The following is a 24163-nucleotide window of genomic DNA, read 5'->3' as shown; positions in this document are numbered from 1 at the left end:
ATGCCATTTTTTGTGGTCACCTTTATTTAGAAAAGTATCGAAAAGTACCGAAAAGCATCGAAATAATTTTGGTACCGGTACCAAAAATACTAGCCGATACAAACCTGAATTTTACTCGGTATCGGCTCGGAAAGAAAATCAGTGGTATCGCACATTACTACTTACTGACTGCATGAGAAGAACACAATATGTTCACCCAAGAGTTTCCAAAACTTTCCGCCCTTGTACATTAGCATTTTTCCTCAACAGTCAAGTGTCCAGAAAACGCAACAACAAAAGGAGAAGAAAAAAAATCCATTTGCATTTGGTGTATAAATAGTTCCAGGACAAGGGCTGTTAAGTTTGAAATTAACATGTAAACAGTTGGAAAGTCTGCCCTTCTACCCCCGAACCCCTTAACGCGCCTCTGCTGGTTCCTTTTTAACGCCTTGATAAATATACATAAAGGCTCACACAAAGACCACCTTGTTCCTTTAAATGGGCTACTTTTTTAATGGAGACATATATTTCCAGGATTATATCAGCATTCACTTGCAAATTTTGGGGTTTTAATACTTCAGTGGAGGCAGTCTATGAATACGAGAATCATCTGAATGCAGGGAACACCTGGTGCTGAGGGCTTCAAGCTGACCTGGTGTCAGTGCCAAGACTTTACTTGTTCCCAGCCATTCACATTCTCCCTGACACAGTCTGACGCTGCAGACTGCAGTGCACGAGCGATGCATGCCTTTTGGAAATGACAACATTGGAAGATTAAGACAGCAAAAAGGGAACTTTGTCATGTGCATACATTTTCTAACCGACAGCATGGTTTATAAATGCAAAAGTGTTTTTGCAGGAATGGGTATATTGTTTTCCTGTGTGTGTGAAGACAATGCCAGATCAGAGTTCAATGAGGAAAACAATGAAGTTGCAGAGAGCCGTTTTGTACATTACTTACTTGGCTGCATTAAAGAACAGTAGGAGGCGGGAGAAGGCGCCGTACTATGTAACAGAAGAGGAGGAGAGAGGAAGGGGGCACGGGGTCTATTCGTATGCACCCCTCATCCACTCCACACACAATCAGGCCTGTATTGCGTTTTGCAAATTTATACCCAGGATGTTGGTTTAAAGTGTTTCCCTGAAGAAAAAAAAAAAAGAGAAAGACTTTTTCAAGTAAGTGTCTGCTTTCATGAGCAAGAGTGATTGAGGCACACAAACAAACCTTTGTTTCTGCGCTCACAGATGCAAAGCTTGAGCTTAGACTTCATGTGTCACACACCGACTCACACTTACACATGTTTAAATAATATTTATCAAAACTTTAGAAATCAGAACTAAAATATATATATATATTTATATATATATATAAATACATATAGTACTTGCATATATATGTATGTATGAATGTATGTATGTAAGTGTGTATATGAATGTGTGTGTGTGTGTGTGTGTGTATATATATATACATATATGTGTGTGTGCATATATGTCCATCCATCCATCCATTTTCTACCGCTTACTCCCTTCGGGGTCGCGGGGGGCGCTGGAGCCTATCTCAGCTACAATCGGGCGGAAGGCGGGGTTCATAACCCATATATGTATATGAATATATACACAGTATATTTACATATATATAATATACTGTATAAATGTGTATATATACATATATATATATATATATATATATATATATATATATATATATATATATATATATATATATATATATATATATATATATTTATATATACAGTATATATATATATATATATATACATTTATATATATATATATATATGTATGTATGTATGTATGTATGTATGTATGTATGTATATATATATATACATTTATATATATATATATATATATATATATATATGTATGTATGTATGTATGTATGTATGTATATATATATATATGTATCAGGGTCAATTATGTATATATATAATGTTTTATTATTGTTATAATTACACAAAATGTGTAAGTTACATGTAAATACCTGAAGGTCGTTTAATGTTTTGTCAATGTGGAAACATTGTCTCGTTGTCCCTCCTACTGCAATAATCACTGTGACACCTGCCGTTATATGCGTTGGACACGCCTTCCGACTTCCCTTTTGTCCACGATAACGGCTTGACGATTGGCAGAAAATTGACAACGTTTGTATTCGTTGTATTGTCAGTCAGTAAAGTGCAGCTGAGCAGCAACCCCTGGTGTCGGTCGTGTTTAAAAGATACACACAACGCAGAGGAAAAGACCACCGGTTACACTTTATATACTGTATATATAATTACCATATTTTCCAGACTATAAGGGGCACGTAAAATCATTTTGTTTCCTCAAAACTCGACAGTGTGCTTTATAACCCGGTGCGCCTAATGTACGGATTAAGTCTGGTTTGGCTTACCGACCTCGAAGCAATTTTATTTGGTATATAGTATAATGATAAGTGTGACCAGTAGATGGCAGTCAAACATAAGAGATACATGTAGGCTGCACTATGATGGCAATATGACTCAAGTAAACAACACCAACATTTTATATGTTCCATTGAAAATATAGAACATTACACACGACACTCAAAAATCTATCAAAATGTTTTAGTACGACTTTGGTAAACTATGAAGCCACACCGCTTGATGTGCTTCAACATACAAGTATTATTATGATGTGTGTATAAGGTAAGACATATTATCTGGCGTTTTGTTTCGCAATATTATGCAAAAGAAACTGTTCTTACCTTCTGGTACCTGCTGATCTGTATTTGGGATCTGCATAAATCCTGAAAAATTGCGCGTGTCCGCCTTTGTAGTCCGTGGCGACGCCGTGGTCGATAAGCTTCTTCTTTTTCTCTATGTCCTTGTTATGGGACATTCATCCTCCGCTGTTGCCATTTCTAATGCAAAGTAGTGTAAAATTCTTACTTACATCTGTCAGTAAACTCGCCATGAAAGCAATAAAACATACCGGTGTAGTGAGTTTACATTATTCACCCAAGGAACTTTAGTTATTACAGTTTGATTCAGCATACCTGTCAGTCTCCTGACTCACCTTTGTACTAAGTGCCGCCTTTTATGTAACCATTAAGTTAAAGGCGCATTTGCGGAAAAAATAAATTTAGCGATTAATCTGTAATTGTACATAATTAATGCAATATTTGCTTGTGATTAATCTAATGAGTTAAAGCGTTCCATTTGATGGCCCTAATATGCAGTATACTATATTGTCAAACAATTACACATTTCAATCATGTTAATCATATAGTTGGAGTATTAATTATGATTCTGATTTAATCTATTTTAATGTGATTAATTTTGCATGGGCAAAGAGAGTCCAAAAAGAAGGGAATATACTGTTTATGCACGTCACATGTCCATTACAACTTTAACATCATGTTATTGTTATCAACAAATATCCACATAAATGTGGACCTGCTACTCCTTTTGTGTTATTTTGGTCTTCCAAGATTGAAGTGCCTTGGATTAAAGAAAACGCCTTCCTGCAAAGTGTGCATAATATTTTATGTCGGTCAACTATTGCCCTATGGTCTTTTTGTACGGTAACGTCCCATCAAGAGACCCAACGTGCTGTTTAGCGTTTTCCATATTGACTTGTTTGATTGTGCAGCTTGTCACTAGTGGATCAGCAACTAATTTGACAGTAACACTACTGGGACAAACTCCTAGTCATATGTTGCCAGAGACGTTTTAGGAATTTTGATTGATTCTACAGATGCAGATGGGTTCATTGTATTCAAATTTGAAACCAGATGAATGATTATGATGGATAAATCCGCATTAACGCGTTCATAATACAAGCATGGAGGCCTTGTAATAAGCCACTCTACTGCATGCTTATTAATGCAATTGTTTTTATTTATTCAGTTTCAGTTTATTTCAAACATGCATACGATACAATGTAATGCATCACACATTTCCAGTTGTTTCATTACAACATGTCCGAAAAGGAGTAGGAAGAGTGTATTTAATCCTACCCCTTTTCATACCATAGCACTTGTATCCAATCTGTAACGGAACAGTGAACAAATACATGATAAATAAATAATATACCATAGTAAGCAAATACATATTAAATACATAAATAATAATTTGTCTCAATAAAAAAAAAGAAAAAAAAAGGGTTCAAGATGTTCATCATAATTCTTGTTCTGTGTACTTTGTGAACACTTGTAGTTTGAACAGTCTCTTAAATGGAATCATGTTGGGGCTTTGTTTCATTTCTGTGGTTAATCCATTCCATAATTTAATTCCACATACTGATATACTAAATGTTTTAAGTGTTGAACGAGAATACGAATGTTTTAAATTATATTTTCCTCTAAGGTTATATCTCTCCTCTTGATGAGAAGAATTGTTGTACATTCTTGGGTAGCAGGTTATAGTTTGCTTAATAGTTTAGATAATTTTAGCTGTTTGCAAATGCACCAAATTGTTGAATTTCAATATTTGTGATTTAATAGATAAAGGTGTTGTATGTTCTCTATATACAACATTATGTGTTATTCTAATGTATCTTTTTTGTAACACAGTTATTGAATGAAGTGCACATTTGTAGTTATTTCCCCATATCTCTACACAATAACTCAGATATGGTAACACTAGCGAGCAGTAGAGAATATGAAGTGATTTTTGGTCCAAAACATGTTTTGCTTTATTCATTATTGACGTGTTTCTTGCTACTTTTTGTTGTATATTTTTTTAAATTTATAGACATATTTTTAAGTTGTGACGAAGTAAATGTTGAGATTGTTACACTAAAAACTGGAGAATATAAAGTGTATTTTATAGCAATGCATCAAGTGAACACACATGTCAATATTCTCATTAATTATGTAACAAAAACAAAATAAGTTTGGCTTTAGATTTCAAATTAATCACATAGTCCAAAAGTTTCCACTGAGGGCCGCACACTGAAAAAATAAAGGATGCGGGGGCTATTCATAGATTTTTTTTTAAGGAAAAAAAACGTCCCACATGTCAACTTTGTGTTATTAGCATCAACATTTATATCTTTATTGTTATATTATACCTGTTTGCTCTTTTATTCCATGTTTTTTTCTCCAGTAACGGTATTTCTAGAATGTCTGGTAGGCCGTTAAAAAATTACCTGCAAGCCGCAAATGGCCCATGGGCTGCACTTTGGACTAGTGTTGTCCCGATACCAATATTTTGGCACCAGTACCGGTACCATAATTATTTTGATACTTTTCGGTATTTTTCTAAATAAAGGGGACCACAAAAAATGTTATTATTAGCTTTATTTTAACAAAAAAATCTTAGGGTACATTAAACATATGTTTCTTATTGCACGTTTTTCCTTAAATGAAATATTGAACATACAAGACAACTTGTCTTTTATTAGTAGGTAAGCAAACAAAGGCTCCTAATTAGTCTGCTGACATATGCAGTAACATATTGTGTCATTTATCATTCTATTATTTTGTCAAAATTATTAAGGACAAGTGGTAGACAATTTATTATTAATCTATTTGTTCATTTACTGTTAATATTTGCTTACTTTCTCTTTTAACATGTTCTATCTACACTTCTGTTAAAATGTAATAATCACTTATTCTTCTGTTGTTTGGTTACTTTACATTAGTTCTGGATGATACCAAACATTTGGGTATCAATCCGATACCAAGTCGTTACAGGATCATACATTGGTCATATTCAAAGTCCTCATGTGTCCAGGGACGTATTTCCTGAGTTTATAAACATAATATACATTTTAAAAAAAAGAAAGAAGATGTTGTGATGCCAAAAAATATAGACGTAATCATAGTAGTATCGACTAGATACACTCCTGTACTTGGTATCATTACAGTGAATGTTAATTGTGTAGATCCACCAATGGCGTTTGTTTACATTATGACGCCGGTGAGCTACGGTGTGTAGTGAAACCGGTACTTTTCATAGTACCGAATATGATTCATTAGTATCGCGGTACTATACTAATACCGGTATACCGTACAAACCTACATTGGGCACCCCTGACATAGTTCGACATTGTGATGGAATTGCTTTGCATGTGAATATGACGTCATCGTGCTATATTTGCCGAATTGTGACACAACTAACTCGACAGGCTATTGATCTCTTGTTTATGTCGGTCCCAATTTATACTTACTGCAATGATTCAAGCACTTGACATGCACCAAGCAGGGGAAAAAAATGCACGCGTGGCGTTGTTTGCATAAATCTGCCATTTCATTCGGGGGGGGAAGCAAGGGAAAGCGGGAAAAGGAGGTGGGGGAATTATAGGACTCAGATGTGTGTGATTGGCAGTTCCCTTGGCTCCCAGGGTTAGAGAGTTCAGAGAAAAGCCGATTATTCCTCTCCCTCAGGTCAAGCCTTCATAAATAAACAAGGGGACCGCCTGAGGCGCGGTGTTTTAGTATGATTAGCATATCATACAAGCTATCGACAAGACACTTATCATATTACAGCACAGCGGCCCGCAGAGCACACAGAGGTTACATGTACGGGGCAGCTGAGCATACATCTCTGTTCATTAGAAAAGGTCCCCCGGGAGAGAATATGCCGGTAAATCATATCAGCGCGTGGCGATGCCAGTGAAAGCGTTTGATTCCAAAACCCAAAGCGGATGTTAAAAACCGAGGCCTTTCATAAACGGCCTTTTGTCTCTCGTATTTCTAAACCATTATCTCTTGGCTGGAGTTCTTCGTTCAGAAATACACAAATATTCCTCTCTGTTGTCTACAAGTTTAATTAGAATAAATACCAGTGCCAATTATTTGACATTGAATAAGACCTCATTGAAAATTCTCAAGTTGAATTTTGGATTGACCCTGTTGCAGAAAGGGTGGCTTCCTCCACTGAACAGTGAAATGGAATAAAATAAGAGGGAAAGGATCCAGGTTCAACACAGGCAGTAGATAGCGGATGATGAAATGCGTCAAAAGTCATAATTCTTCTCCGTGATGTGTCTTTTAAATGCTTGATGGAGCGGAAGTCGTCCCCGATTCTCAGACACGCTACTCAGATTTCAATTTCGCCAAACTTTTTCCCCCGGGGCGACGGAAGTTGAAGTCACCACGCGCCACAATTATCATCCGGCCACTCTGACCAGGAAGAAAGAGCAAATGACATCCACGCCTAAGCCCTCCTAAGCCAGAGAGAAGCCAAGGCACAGAACAGCCTCACTGATCCCCACCTTTGCAGTCAAGCATGGCCTCTTTAGGTAACCCACCCATTGGAGAGGGCTGGTACTGGTTTAAGCTCTTTATTACTCCCCTGAGAGGCAGACCTGCAGGGGTGACCACATGGGCCGAAATAAAGTAGGGGAGACCGGAGTTAGTTGTCAAACAGGTTGGTGGTCACATTCGTTATACACTATATTGCAAAAAGTATCTGGCCACCTGCCTTGACTCACATATGAACTTGAAGTGCCATCCCATTCCTAACCCATAGGGTTCAATATGATGTCGGTACACCTTTTGCAACTATTACAGCTTCAACTCTTCTGGGAAGGCTGTCCACAAGGTTGCGGAGTGTGTTTATAGGAATTTTCCACCATTCTTTCAAAAGCGCATTGATGAGGTCACACACTGATGTTGGTCGAGAAGGCCTGGCTCTCAGTCTCCGTTCTAATTCATTCCGAAGATGTTTTATCGGGTTCAGGTCAGGACTCTGTGCAGGCCAGTCAAGTTTGTACACAGCCATGTTGGAAGAGGAAGGGTTCCACTCCAAACTGTTCCCACATGGTTGGGAGTATGGAATTGTCCAAAATGTTTTGGTATCCTGAAGTTTATTTCACTGGAACTAAGGGGCCAAGCCCAACTCCTGAAAAACAACCCCACACCATAATTCCTCCTCCACCGAATTTCACACTCGGCACAATGCAGTCCGAAATGTACCCTTATCCTGGCAACCTCCAAACCCAGACTGGTCCATCAAATTGCCAGATGGAAAAGTGTGATTCATCACTCCAGAGAACGCGTCTCCACTGCTCTAGAGTCCAGTGGCGACGTGCTTTACACCACTGCATCCGATGCCTTGCATTGGACTTGGTGATGTATGGCTTAGATGCAGCTGCCTGGCCATGGAAACCCATTCCATAAAGCTCTCTGCGTACTGTACGTGGGCTAATTGGAAGGTCACCTGAAGTTTGGAGCTCTGTAGCAACCAGTGACGTGCGGTGAGGTTCATGGCTGGCGAGGCACTGACTTCATCACAGTCAGATTTACAAACATATGAACCCTAAAGAGTATCTTTTTCACCATTTGATTGGCAGCAGTTAACGGGTTATGTTTAAAAGCTCATACCAGCATTCTTCCCTGCTTGGCACTCAGCATCAAGGGTTGGAATTGGGGGTTAAATTACCAAAAATGATTCCCGGGCACGGCGCCACTGCTGCCCACTGCTCCCCTCACCTCCCAGGGGGTGAGCAAGGGGATGGGTCAAATGCAGAGGACACATTTCACCACACCTAGTGTGTGTGACAATCATTGGTACTTTAACTTAACTGTAACTTTACACATACAAACTGTAGCACACAAAAAAGCACATCTAATAAAAAAAAAACATTATTATGGTCTTACCTTTACTTATAAATGAAAAACATCGATAACTTGTTTATAGAAGTCTTCCTTATCTTTCTTCAGTTTTAAAAGTCTCTCTGTCTCGATGGAGATCTTCCTTTAAGTATTATTTCCTGCTTCGATTGAAAGTCCAGTTTAGAAAATTGTTTTATTTTAGATACCGTATTTCCTTGAATTGCCGCTAGGGCGGTAAATAATTTAAAACCTCTTCTCACTCCGGTGCTTACCAAAGGCATGCTGTAAATTTAGGCCTGCGCTTATAAATTTGAGTGTGATGTAAGGATATATATATATATATATATATATATATATATATATATATATAGAGGTTTATTTGAAATAGGGACAGATACAAAAACATAGACATCTGAAACAGTTATCCAATGTATATGCATCATAGTGTTTGTAGCCAAAGCTAATTTACAACTCTTGTCCCCAACAACAACAACAACAACACAGATCCAACTTCATGAAAACCACATTTAATACAAAAATGTTATTATGGTCTTACCTTTACTTATAAATGAAGTCCATGCGCAGCTCCTTCTGATCAAAAGCATCAATAACTTGTTTATAGAAGTCTTCCTTATCTTTCTTCAGTTTTAAAAGTCTCTCTGTCTTGATGGAGATCTTCCTTTAATTATTACCTCCTGTATCGATTGAAAGTCCAGTTTAGAAAACTGTTTTATTTTAGATATGTAATCCTCCATGTTAAAAGTGCAAGTGAGAGGAAAAAAAGAAACGATTGCTGCTCACTCTTGCTGCTTGTTGTCACTTCTTCTGCAGCCGAGTAGTCGCAAGAAGGATCACTAGCGCCCTCTACCACCAGGAGGCGAGAGTCATTTAATGACTCATATTTGACACACGCAGGCACGGTATATTAATAAAACATAGCTGCTTACTGTTCTTTTTAGCATATTCAATAGCTTGGACCTTAAATCCTACTGAATAGCTCTTAATCTTCTTCCCTTTATGCGATTTCAAATTATTGAAATCAGCCTCCTCCATTTTGAAAATGATGACAGGTGAAGTGTCACTCGTGACGTGACGAGTTAGACCCGGTGGAAATTCTAGGCATATGCTAATTATTTTGCCAAACCAGTTTGACCCGGCGGTAATTCTAGACATGCGCTAATAAAAATAATATTTTGCGAAACGAGTTTGACCCGGCGTTAATCCTGAGCCGGCGGTAATGCTAAGCATGCGCTAATTATTTTGCGAAATTAGTTTGACCCAGCAGTAATTCTAGGCAGGCGCATACTATATACCTGGCGGCAATTAAAGGAAATACGGTATGTAATCCTCCATGTTAATAGTCCAGGCGAGAGGAAAAAATAAACGATCGCTGCTAACTGTTGCTGCTTGTTGTCACTTATTCTGCAGCCGAGTAGTCGCATGAATGATCTCTGGGATCACTACCGCCCTCTACCACCAGGAGGCGGGATTACTGCGAGCCTCACACAGTGCGTCTTTGCAGCAGTTTTATGATTGCTCAGCACAAGAAATACGTTACACACATACAGTTGTTGACAAAATACACTGTACATTATATCCCTCAGCTAACTAAACTATGGAAATGTATAATATAGTTCATATAGCAATACGGTCTCACTGCACAGCAGGCGAGCAGTTAACAGAGTCATTGCGCAATCCATGGTGAGGCTCAACTCAGTGACATGCCTCAACTGGCTGCTGACTCATCGCAAGTCTCTTCTCAGTATTTGAACGGCAAATGTGAAGATTCAGCGATTTTGAATAAAATAATCTAAAATTGGTGAAGTTAAATGGAAAATAACTTTATAGTATAATCACTGGATACATATAACAATTTAATTATTTTTTTTTCTTTTTAAATTTGTTTTCTTTCCATGATGGCACGTGAGGCCACGCCTCACCTGCCTCCCCTGACTGCACGTCACTGATCGACACCTAACATCCACTGTAATGATACCAAGTACAGGAGTGTATCTAGTCAATACTACTATGAATACATTGATATTTTTTGGCATCACAACATCTTCTTTTGTTTTTTTTAAATGTATATTATGTTTATAAACTCAGGAAATACTGTATGTCCCTGGACACATGAGGACTCTGAATATGACCAATGTATGATCATGTAACGACTTGGTATAGGATTGATACCCAAATTTGTGGTGTCATCCAAAACTAATGTAAAGTATCAAACAACAGAAGAATAAGTGATTATAACATTTTAACAGAAGTGTAGATAGAACATGTTAAAAGAGAAAGTAAGCAGATATTAACAGTAAATGAAAAGTAGATTAATAATCAATTTTCTACCGCTTGTCCTTAATAATTTTGACAAAATAATACAATTGAAAATGACACAATTTGTTACTGCATATGTCAGCAGATTAATTAGGAGCCTTTGTTTGTTTACTTACTACTAAAAGACAAGTTGTCTTGTGTGTTCACTATTTTATTTAAGGACAGACTTGCAATAAGAAACAACCCTAAGATTTTGTGTTAAAATAAAGCCAATAATGCAATTTTTTGTGGTCCCCTAAATTTAGAAAAGTATCGAAAAGTACCGAAAAGTATCAAAATAATTTGTGTACCGGTACCTGTACCAAAATATTGGTATCGACACAAAACTACGCCAAACCATGCATATAGTCCTTTCAAACCACGCCCTCTTCTGATGCAAGCCAGTTGTGTTCATCCCCTACTTCTGAAATCCTAATGTCATCCCTAAAAAAAGTGTGACAATATATATATATCATGACAGTATATATGCGGTTTTTTTTTTTTTAATATAAGTTGTGGCTTTTTGAATATCTGTTTCAAATATTTGTGTTGACCCTGCAATGAGGTGGCAACTTGTCCAGGGATGGATTCTTACCTTGGTCTCAGAGTGGTATCCCAAAGCTGAGATTGGAGGCTGTGTCACGTCTGTGATCACACCAAGGGCATGGATCTTATGGCACAGAGAGACACCCTGAAGAAAAGTGTGTCATTGAAAAAAACATTGTTCTTTTTTATAACTGGAGATCTTTATTCTTATTCTCCAAATGGAATGGCGTACAGTGAACGTGCAAGCCTTTAAATCCCTCATTTTATATGCCTTTCACCTAGCCCTCTTTTACACCCACCACCATATTTCCCCCTCCTGTCCATGCAAATTAGAACTTCACACGTGGCGACAATCTGCCGGGTGCGCTGTGATTTTACACGACCAATTAAGGCCCACTTGGCAGTTGTGTGAACAGTTTCATTAGAGGAGATAATATTGCAAAGTGAAATGATAAGCAATCATTATGATTAATGCAGAGACATTACATTGCCTGTTAATGAGGTGTAAATGATCTCATTATTTTTGAAAGAGTACAGATTAGATTAAAGCGGAGTGGACAGCGCTCCTCTGTGTTCAGACAAGTTAGTGTTAATTAGGCCCAATCTCCAGGAGCAAATGAGCCGCAACCCTTTGGTAAACAATTAGGCTTCCATAGCTCCGGGCTAGATGGCCAAGGATAGGCAACCGAATAGATAGATGACTGCAGAGACGGATGTTGTGGGAGTCTTAAAATCTGAATCCGTGTCATTGTTGCATTGTTTCTCATCAGGAGTTAAACATACGATATGGGTGGTAATCCTAATAATTAGCAAGAAGCTCATGCTGCTAATAAACTAGGGAGTACTGTATATATAGAATCGTCTGTAGATAGTTTGAGCAATGCAGAATGGAATAGTGGTTAATTGCTATTGTAACATGTACAACAATTTTTATTTTTATTTTTTTTGCTGCAGTTGTTACATATACTGTAATATTATACATGGTAATTGGGATTTCTTATATATTGTATATATTATATAAAAATATAATATGATATATTAATGTAATATATCAGTATATATTATATACTGTATATGTAATATTTAAACATTACATATATGTTATATTTTATATTGCTACTATAGTACATTTTTAGTCTACTTTATACCTGCATTATCCTTTCCGTCCTTACCCTTTCCATCCTTTGTAACTAAGCTACTGTGTGGAACAATTTCCCTTGTGGATCAATAACGTTTGTCTAAGTCTAAGTCTAAGCAAACATGCATTCAACATTTAACAGATGATTCCAAAATAGCCGAAGATAAAATAGATAATTCAAACAACAAAACATTCACACACAGTCATCCATAACCGTCTATTGCAGATTTGTGTGTAAACAGAGGTGGTAAAATCATATTATATTATTAAGTAATGGATAAATCGTGTGTCTATTGGTTCTAGTTTGGTTCTACATTCCTTATGGCCAAATTAAATAAAGAGCTTATAAATTACCAAAACAAGAAACAATATATTTTACTTTTTGGTGTTCCAAATTGACTTGCCATACCTTACTTTCGGAAGCTGCTTATTGGACAGGTATTATTGTCTCTATATGGTCCTGAGGAACTACAGTAGTACCTCAACTTACGAGCCTAATTGGTTATGTGACAGAACTCTTAACTCATACCACATTTAAAATTAACGTCTCCGATTCCAGCTGCTTTTCCGCAAAACACACCGTTATCAGCTTTTACATATGTTCATGGGTGAATGTCGGCAGTTTAGATATTATTTAATCATTCATAGCTGGCGTTATACTCGATCTGCTTCAGTGTGGTGCAGACTAGCAGTAGCTACATTTCCATTACCCACAGAAATGCTCAAAACCTAAAAACAGCCATATTCCGAAAAACCTTTCAAATATCGCTAAAACATTTTGGTGGTTTTTTGAGATGTTTGGATATTTAGTTTTTTTTTACAAAAAATCTACATGTGGGATAAACACTCTTAAGTTTGGGCACTTTTAAGTTGAGGCACCACTGTACTACAAAACATATCTACCATGTAACCACTGTATAAACTGGTGCTAATACAAATCATGTGATATGTGTAGTGACCAATGTCTCAAATTAGGTGTGATGGATAAAACCAATCAAAGGTTGTGCTTGTAATCGCCATTTTGACTGGTTAGTGACTATGAACGGTGAATAAGAGACCAACCAATGATGGTAAAACATGAGTGAACCTGCAAGAAGGCAGAGCCTAAATATAATGTAACATAAAATATACTGTACAGTATGGTCTGTGTAGTCCTGGAATTTACATTTTAAAATCCCTTTAATTTGGGCTCCGGCAAACTATTTTAATAGTTGACTAGTTAGCGATAGTTCTTTTTTCGATTAGTCCGCTAGTCAAACGGTTATTGTTTATGATCTGCTGTACATGTTCAGGTTTGACGTTCAGTCCACAAATTGATTCAAACTCATTTTAAAACTTCTTATAGTAAATTCAATTGTGACAAAATAAACGAGTTACTGAGAAACAAATGGTTTTACTTTATTCTACTAAGTATATCAACACGGTGAAAAATAAATCAACAGACTTAAAGTGCAAGATGTCCTGTAAACATGGCATTCAGTGCAACACTTATTTGCATGAAATACTGTTTATTTAACTGCAATTGTTTACCAAAAGATATAAAAGTGACAATAGCAATAACAAATTTAAAAAGATAACAAAGCAGTTAAAATCCAGGTTTCGTATTATGACTGAGGTCCAACTAGTGGGTGACTCGCCTTGTTTCTGTGTGGCGTTGGTTCCGTTCCCAGTCGGTGAAGGTGGGAATGTGAAGGTGTCTTGTGATTGGCTGGCCCTGACTCGAGTCTTTAGTTAGTCCTTCTTTCCAGATCCTTGTGAATCTGAATAGAATAAGCAGTACAAATGTGGAATGGTGAGCCTGAAGTGGATACTCAAGTAATCCAACAACAGTGTAATCAGTAAAATCATCAACAATCCATCCACAGAATTAGTGGGACTTTTTTCATTAGATGTAAAAAATACAGGATGCCTCTTAAAATGATATCACAATTTCTAGTAATCCTTTTAACCCAGTGGTTCTTAACCTTGTTGGAGGTACCGAACCCCACCAGTTTCATATGCGCATTCACCGAGCCCTTCTTTAGTGAAAAATATATACATATTTTTTTTCAAATTCAAGGCAAAGTTATATTTTTTTACTGGTGCACAAAATGAACCGTGCATGAACATCACCTTGTTCAAAGAACAAAACCAACACAGTGCATGAACTCACAACAAATTACACCACTGCAAATCAGTGTGACTTCTGAGAGACCAGTTCAGATATGCGTGGCTTCACCTTGGCAAGTGCCACTCTCATGTCATTTTAAATGATAAATGATTAAAAAAAAGTAAAAAAGTATTTATTTTCACAGCAAAGTCTGTTCCTTTTCTTCGTTTTCCACCCAGACATACAATACTAGTACACAGCTCATGAAAAACAATATTTGTTGTTATTGTCATTGTAAGTGGGCCAAAACACTTATATTAGAAAATAATCTCATGGAAATGACTGCTGCCATTTGATTATAATAATAAAACATTTAATTTTTTATTTAGTCAGGTTTGGGAAAGGTGTGCTCACAGTTTTTGCGTTTGCTCACGCATATGGAAAATTAGAGGGAACATTGTTTGAGGGTATTCATAATACGCCGATAGGGAGAAGTTTTTATTTACACAATGTGTCTTGACCTCCGCGGCGGTGGCTCCGCCGAACCCCTGAAGCCGACTCACCGAACCCCTAGGGTTCGATCGAACCCAGGTTAAGAACCACTGTTCTAACCCTTAAATGTATTTCAACAACATAAATTATAATTATTTTTCAAAAACAAAGAGCAGAGCTGAAGTATATGACCAAACTGCACATCTTTCTAGAATATTTATGTTTTTCAAATGAACAAATCTTGATGTGTTACAGGTTGGAATTGTATCAGAAGACACATCAAACAAACATCCTTGGGAAACGTTTAACTGTGACAACATTGATTTTACCCTCTTCTTCCTTTGTCTGTTAAGATTAATAAAGAAAAAGAGATGCTGTAATCCTTCGGCCATAGTCGTTACGCTTTAGAAGCATGAGGCTCTTATCAGTGATTGATAACGTTTAACTCAAATACATACAGAAGCATTAGGACTGTCAATATTTTGCTGGCGATTGAAGGTGACCCCTGGTTCCTGTGTTTGCTGTATGTGCACGGGTAGGGGCTTTGATGGTAAATTTGTAAGGGTGGTTATGTGGGGAGGCTATTATGGATTTGCTATCTTGGCCTCAAGTGTTTGCGGCTGATTATGTGATTAAATCAATAATAATTTCTGTTTGGACTCCTTTGCTCCTCTGCTTCTTCTGTTTTTTTCCTGCGTAGTTGAGCAGAACAGTGGGTGGAGATTGCACAAAAAAACATGCAATCCTACACACCAAAATATGACCACAACACAGGTCAGGATAAATTTACTGTATACTAGGGCTATTCCAATGGCTGCCAGGGGAACAAATCCGGCCAGAGTTCAGTTCAAAATTTGGGAGACCAACATTTTTGCAGCAAATTCCCCAAAACTATAGAGTGCTGCTATTGTATAGAGCAGGGTTCCCAAACTTTTTGACTCAGGGGCCGCATTGGGTTAAAACAATTTATACAGATCAGCAGGTATCAGAAGGTAAGAAAAGTTTATTTTGCATAATACTGCGAAACAAAACGGCAGATAATATGTCTTACCTTACACACACATCATAATAGTACTTGTATGATTAACGCGCCGACAATCCATCAAGCGATGCCGCTTCATAGCTTACCAAAGTCGTACTAAAACATTTTGATAGATTTTTGTGCGCCGTGTGTAGTGTTCTATATTTTCAATGGAACATATACAATGTTGGTGTTGTTTACTTGAGTCATATTGCTATCATATTGCAGTCTACACGTATGTCTTATGTTTGACTGCCATCTACTGGTCACACTTATCATTACACCATGTACCAAATAAAATTGCTTCGAGGTCGGTAAGCAAAAACCAGAATCACTGCGTACATTAGACGCACCAGGGTATAAGGTGCACTGTCGAGTTTTGAGGAAAAAAAAATATTTTAAGTGTGCCTTATAGTCCAGAAAATACGGTACACATATTTTAAAAAACTTATTTTGCAAACCTTAGTAATGCTGGACGTTAAGGGCCTCTCTAATGCTGACATCTCTAATATATTTGCATTGTCTGTCAAAAATAAAAATATGTTAAACTTATTGTCTATTCAGCAATACCCTTTTATAATGTTATAGCTGCCTGCTGAGTGAGTTAAGGGGCTCATTAAAACACATTTTATTGATGCGTGTTGGTATGTGCTGGTGTTTTTTTTTTAATAGCCTTTGTTCCTTCATTTAAAATATATATTAACCTATCTGCTATATAAAAAACATTTTCAAATATGTGTTTTTTCTATATCTTGAGCACAGTAAGTGCAGCCTCTGTTCCATTAGCGCATCTGCAGCGCACAAAAAAGTGGAGTTTCCATGTTGAAGCACCAGATTACTTCTAAAATGTCCCATAAAAAGTGGAACATATCTGCTTGGTTGTTTGATTGGAGCTTGATAACATGAATGTGCAGTAAATGATACAATGTCTCTCTGGTGAAAGCTGCATAGTACACGCAAAACCTGATCTGTGCCAGTTATGAATAGCACATTCAATGTTAGTAGATTGCACACGACACGCCCACTAATAGTACACATTATTTCATAGATTACACATGCTGATTTGGATATTAGTAAATCAGGCCTTGAGTCAGAACCTGCGAGAAAAATATTTTGTACATTATGTGGGGTACACATTTTCACAGCTTTTTGCAGTGGGCTTTGTGTTTACTTCTTGGAGAAAACACATCAGGGGCTACATTATGGAACTTAAAATTATTCACAGCGTAAACACAGAAGTGTAGGTCCACTTCAAGCTTCTAGCAGGAGACCTGGCACTCAAAAAGTAGAGAAAAGGAAGGTAAGTTTTTAGGTAAGTATTCTTTTGTGTGTCTTCTTCTACTGATGTTTCATTGTTGGAATTGTACCTTGGGTTGAGTCGAAATGGGCTTGAGGAAATAGATATTTTATCCGTCTTAAAGACTAATTTACTTTTCCAGCAGCTCTACAAAGGTGGTGGCACACAGGGGCATGTAAGGTTAAAAAAAAAAAAAAAAAGTATTAAACAGGCTTAAGAAAATACACATTAAAGGAAGGCACTGAAGATAAGGAAACTCCGACTATTGTGTCTAAATATTATCATATTTACGTTAGGTCAGGAAAAAACACAGAGGCTATTTCATCCCCACAAGCCTATTGGCTTGTTTGGATGAAATATCCTCTGTGTTTTTTGCTGACCTAACGTATATTCCGCTCTACCCCGGTATTGAGCACTGTATAGCGGATAAACCACAGAAACCTCGACTACATTATCATATTTATATTTATTTTTGCTCATAATAATACGTTTTTAAGTAATCATCCACCAGGGCGACAAAACGTGCAAATAACTCATCAAAATATTAGTTTTATATTGCCTTTATTTACACTGTCAATGTGGGGAAATGGTCACCAGTTCTGTAGATGACGTCACACCAAGGGGGGCGGCATATCGAGATTGGGTGTTCCAAATACAGTTAGTTATCCACCCCAGTGTTTTTCAACCTTTTTTGAGGCAAGGCACATTTTTTGCGTTGAAAAAATCCGGAGGCACGCCACCAGCAGAAATCATAAACTCGGTTAACAGTAAAAAATCATTGCCGCAATTGTTGGATATGACTTTAAAGCATAACCAAGCATGCATCAATACAGCTCGTCTCATCTGTCACATCACACCCTGACTTATTTGGACTTTTTGTGCTGTTTTCCTGTGTGTAGTGTTTTAGTTCTTGTCTTGCGCTCCTATTTTGGTGGCTTTTTCTCTTTTTTTGGTATTTTCCTGTCGCAGTTTCATGTTTTCCTTTGAGTGATATTTCCTGCATCTACTTTGTTTTTGTTTGTATTTCAGTTGTTTTCATCCTTCTTTGTGAGGACATTGTTGATGGTCATGTCATGTTCGGATGTACATTGTGGACGCCGTCTTTGCTCCGCAGTAAGTCTTTGCTGTCGTCCAGCATTCTGTTTTTGTTTACTTTGTAGCCAGTTCAGTTTTGGTTTCGTTCTGCATAGCCTTCCGTAAGCTTCAATTACTTTTCTTAGGGGCACTCACCTTTTGTTTATTTTTGGTTTAAGCATAAGACACCTTTTTACCTGCACACTGCCTCCCGCTGTTTCCGACATTTACAAAGCAATTAGCTACCGGCTGCCACCTACTGATATGGAAGAGTATTACACGGTTACTCTGTCGATCTCTAGACAGCACCGACACTCAACAACAACACATAATTTGCAAATTATAATTACTGGTTTGCAAGAAAATGTTTTAACCCAAATAGGTGAAATTAGATAATCTCCAACGGCACACCAGACTGTATCTCACGGCACACTAGTGTGCCACGGCACAGTGGTTGAAAAACACTGATCTACCCATTACTTAAAATATGATTGATATTATAGGAAATGACTACTAAATGTATATGTTATTTAAAAAAATATACGTAAGGAGAAATTGTCATCCGGATGCTATTGGTCCTTTAAAGACAACACCCATCCCCTCAAATGGTTAATGTCTTTCTCTTTTTATTTTATTGCCTTTGTGTTCCCCTAACACTTGATTTGATGCCAACGTATGCCAGCCACTGCACATGTTCGCCTCTCTGGTTCTACCAGGTTGGCTGTTATGTCTAGACTGCAGGAAATGCAACATTACATTTGTTTACAACCAACAGGAACTAGAACCAGAAGCTGTTACGAGATTAAAGGGTGCTACCCAGAGAGAAAATGTGTGTGGCTCAACCCTCTGGCTTTGTCAACAATCAGGCCAATAAAGGCGAAGGAAAAATGGTGAGACGGAGCCCAACTGCCGACCCGATCTTACACATTGACATAAACTGCGGGTGCTGAACATCACTTATATATATATATATATATATATATATATATATATATATATATATATATATATATATATATAGTTATTTTTACACTTACCTTGTCTGTGGCTATGTGTGAGTGCATGTTTGTGTGGCTGCGTTAACTCAGAATCCCTCAGCAGCCTCTTAAATCCATACCCAATAAAAATCAGCGCATGCTTGAAAAACAAAACCCAGGGAAACATCTGTAAAACATTGATTTTGCAGATTGCAAACCAGCTGCATGGCTAATGAGAAAAGAAATCATTTTTGATTAATTAACCCAAAAATTGGAGAATCCAAGCTGCCGCAAGGGAGATGACAAGTGCTGCAGGCCTGATGGCGTAGTAAGAGGACCCGCTGTAAGAGCTGCTTTCTGCCAGCTCGCTCGAGCAAGAAAGGAGAGGCAATGGGAATGCTGCTGGAAGAAACATGGCTCCTATTATGGAGATCAAACAGAGGGGTTAAATATTTTCCACTCAGTGACAGAATCCTGTTGACCCAAGGAATGTTGATTTGCTATCACCACGGGCAACACTAAAGATTACGATCTTTAAATTGTAATGTGTTTGTCTACTTCCGCAGCAGCAGCAGCCCAGTAAGCGTGAAGGGTTTAATTGAGTGGTTACACAAAACGAGACCTCAAAATTATGATATTGAAATGAAACATCCAGTAGTTTGACATTACAATAGCAGCAACTTGTAAATAATGGCTAACTGTATGTGTTGTTCAGGTTGTTCAGCTTGCTTAAATTTAAGGGGAACTGTACTTTTTTTTTGGAATTGTCGTTTACAATCATTATGAGACACAGGAAGATAACAAATAGTTGTTTTTTAATAATCGGCTCTTACTAGGTAGCTAGCAATGCAGCTAAATGGGAGCACTCAATTAAACCTCTAAATCACTTTAAAAATGCATTCAAAAACAACCAACAATACTTCAATTATGTTCCGTAACCTGTATAATAACCAAGCTGTAGTGACACTATTATTTTAATGCATCCCAGCTACAAACCCCGTTTCCATATGAGTTGGAAAATTGTGTTAGATGTAAATATAAACAGAATACAATGATTTGCAAATCCTTTTCAACCCATATTCAATTGAATGCACTACAAAGACAAGATATTTGATGTTCAAACTCATAAACTTTATTTTTTTTTGCAAATAATAATTAACTTAGAATTTCATGGCTGAAACAAATGCCAAAGCAGTTGGGAAAGGGCATGTTCACCACTGTGTTACATGGCCTTTCCTTTTAACAACACTCAGTAAACGTTCGTTTTGTCTCTCATTATGATTGCAAACGATAGGCAACGTTCCAAAAAAGGTGACGTTCCCCTTTAAAGAGCACTTTCGTGAGCAAACTGAATTCGATCAATTCTTGAGTCACTCAAAATTGCCATAGTTTAGAAAATTCCACATATTTTATTCATGTATAATTTATGAGCGTCAGGGTGTAGCTTGCAACATGACCCCAAGATGCACAGAAGGAAAGCGATGTGCAGGTAAAAAGTATCTAAATATAAAAAAACAAGAAAGCACCAATGTTGAAAAAAACAATTGACCATGGCTGAATCAAAATATGATATAAACAGCACAAAAAGCAAAATAAACAGAATGCAGCACGGATGTATTTAGCACAAAAACTGGTAAAAACAATGCAATCATCTGTTGTCGTCGAGTGGACGGCGCTGACATCAAAAGCTTCCTGATTCAGAGGTGTGTCGACTGGTTTGGTAACTTGGAGGTAACCACTGGAAAGATGGAGGCGAGTCATCCAGACATGCCAGTGTTTCTCCTTCCTCTACATGTACAGACGCTTGTGGAAATCACACATGAACACCTTAAGAGAAGGAAACTGCAGCTATTTCGGATACAACACTTCTCAGACGGCAACATAGCAATGTTGAGCGACGGTTTAGGATAAGGCCTGGAAGAACAGCAGCCTGGTGGGATATGTTAGTCAACGAGTGTGTTGTGCCAGAGGAATGGCAATCGAACTTTCGAATGTACAGGTCAACTGTGATTCTACTTGCTGAAAAACTTTGTCCATTTGTCCAAGGAGAGACAACGAGAATGCAGGCTCCCGTGGATGTGATTAAAAAAAGGTAGTGTGTGCTTTGTATTACCTGGCCGACGAGGGAAGACTACGGAAAACATTGAATACATTTAGACTAGGGATGTCCGATAATGGCTTTTTGCCGATATCCCGATATTGTCCAACTCTTTAATTACCGATACCGATATCAACCGATACCGATATCAACCGATATTTATAGTTGTGGAATTAACACATTATTATGCCTAATTTGGACAATCAGGTATGGTGAAGATAAGGTACTTTTTTTTTTTTAATTAATAAAATAAAATAAGATAAATAAATTAAAAACATTTTCTTGAATAAAAAAGAAAGTAAAACAATATAAAAACAGTTACATAGAAACTAGTAATTAATGAAAATTAGTAAAATAAACTGTTAAAGGTTAGTGCTATTAGTGGACCAGCAGCACGCACAATCATGTGTGCTTACAGACTGTATCCCTTGCAGACTGTATTGATATATATTGATATATAATGTAGGAACCAGAATATTAATAACAGAAAGAAACAACCCTTTTGTGTTAATGCGTGTGAATGAGTGTAAATGGGGGAGGGAGGTTTTATGGGTTGGTGCACTAATTGAAAGTGTATCTTGTGTTTTTTATGTTGATTTAATTAAAAAAAACAAAACAAAAAAAAAACCTTACCGATAAAAAAAAAAAAGCGATATCGATAATTTCCGATATTACATTTTAACGCATTTATCGGCCGATAATATCCGCAGGTCGATATTATCGGACATCTCTATTTTAGACTGTCAAAGCAGACTGTATCAGTTATTGTCTGCCATATATGTCACATACTCAACGTCTAGGTCCAGAGTATATAAAGTCACCAAAAAGGAATGAACAATGAAGGTGAAAGCAAAAGAGTAAGGAGTGTCCTAACCAGATATCTAGATCCCTAGATTGATTGTTGTCAAATGTTCTTCATCACATTGTTTACTTTCACATGTCCATTAAAAATGTGATTAATTTATGATGGCTCAGGTGTGATTCACTACAATAGAGCTCCACAGCACACTGGATTCCAGTTAATTGAAATACCACAACACTGGATATTGTTCAGATAAGTTACATTTAATTTAAGAACTTGCACACAAAGCAACACTGCAAACAAATGCAAAAGGCACACTAAGCACTGTGACTATGACGTGCGCATTTTTCCGCGCATGCCTACTAGGTCGGAGGGGGTCTTAAACGATGGCATTGTGCGTGTGTGGACAAGGATAAGGTTAGGTGGGACTTACCCTGTATAACCTTAGCCGGCTTAGTGTAGAAGCAGCCGTAGACTATTTTCCTTTGTTTTATATCATTTCCTGTCAAGTGCTAATATGTTTTATTCCACTTCCTCTGTACCTCTACTCTCAGCCACTTTACACCAGGCTTGAGTGCTGATCTTCACACCTGCCCCTTGTTTAATGATTGTAGACTCACTTGCCACCGTTGTTTAATTAGGAGGCTTCATTACCCAGTCAGTGAGTTGTCACTTTGCATTGCGTTGCCCGCATGCTTTGTCGTACACTGAAAGTTGTGTGTGTGTGTGTGTGTGTGTGTGTGTGTGTGTGTGTGTGTGTGTGTGTGTGTGTGTGTGTGTGTGTGTGTGTGTGTGTGCGTGCCTCACCCGCGGACTGCTGTCTGGTCCACGTTGGTGCGCTTCGTTTTGTCCCTAATAAAATGACCATCTCATTTGCACACTGTCTGCTCTCTCTGCATCTTGGGGTCACACCAAAAGCAGTAACACACAAGTCCAACTGTTTCTAGGGACATGACACTAGATAATTTATTTAGTAAAAATTCTGTTTTTTGAGGTGGTGCGTCATTAAAACCTCCATCCATTCATCCATCCATCCATTTTCGACCGCTTGTCCCGTTCGGGGTCACAGGGGGTGCTGGAGCCTATCTCAGCTGCATTCGGGCGGAAGGCGGGGTACTTTTTAGCATTAATAAATAAACAAATATGAAAAAAAAGATATACCGTATTTTCCGCACTATAAGGCGCACCGGATTATTAGCCGCACCTTCTATGAATTACATATTTCATAATTTTGTCCACCAATAAGCCGCCCCGGACTAAAAGCCGCGCCTACGCTGCGCTAAAGTGAATGTCAAAAAAACGCTGCGCTAAAGTGAATGTCAAAAAAACAGTCAGATAGTTCAGTCAAACTTTAATAATATATTGAAAACCAGCGTTCTAACAACTCTGTCCCAAAATGTACGCAAATGTGCAATCACAAACATAGTAAAATTCAAAATGGTGTAGAGCAATAGTAACATAATGTTGCTCGAACGTTAATGTCACAACACACAAAATAAACATAGCGCTCACCTTCTGAAGTTATTCTTCATTCGTAAATCCTTCGAATTCTTCGTCTTCGGTGTCCGAATTGAAAAGTTGCGCAAGCGTGGTATCCAAAATGGCCGGTTCCGTCTCGTAGAAGTCATCGGGAGTCAGTGTCGCTGTTGTTCTGTGAATCCTGCCTTCCGGAAAGCTCGGACCACAGTTGTGACCGAAATATCTGCCCAAGCATTTACGATCCACTGGCAAATGTTGGCGTATGTCGTCCGAGGCTGTCTGCCCGTCTTAGTGAAGGTGTGTTCGCCTTCG

At 37.7% G+C, this 24163-nt stretch overlaps 1 long non-coding RNA gene across 1 annotated transcript; it reads right to left on the bottom strand.

Moving 5' to 3' along the window:
- Window positions 1–503: 503 nt before the first annotated feature.
- On the bottom strand, window positions 504–22936 carry LOC140678726 (uncharacterized). The gene is made up of 5 exons (XR_012050346.1): window positions 22806–22936; window positions 14160–14282; window positions 11434–11529; window positions 941–1120; window positions 504–727 (listed from the first exon to the last, which is right to left on the bottom strand). It is a non-coding gene; the product is annotated as an uncharacterized lncRNA (long non-coding RNA).
- Window positions 22937–24163: the final 1227 nt, after the last annotated feature.

The sequence above is a fragment of the Nerophis lumbriciformis genome, linkage group LG04 (genome assembly GCF_033978685.3).
Source record: "Nerophis lumbriciformis linkage group LG04, RoL_Nlum_v2.1, whole genome shotgun sequence".
Lineage (NCBI taxonomy): Eukaryota > Metazoa > Chordata > Actinopteri > Syngnathiformes > Syngnathidae > Nerophis > Nerophis lumbriciformis.
The sequence above is the reverse complement of the archived record's forward strand: the minus strand, read 5'-3'. Positions and strand labels throughout refer to the sequence as shown.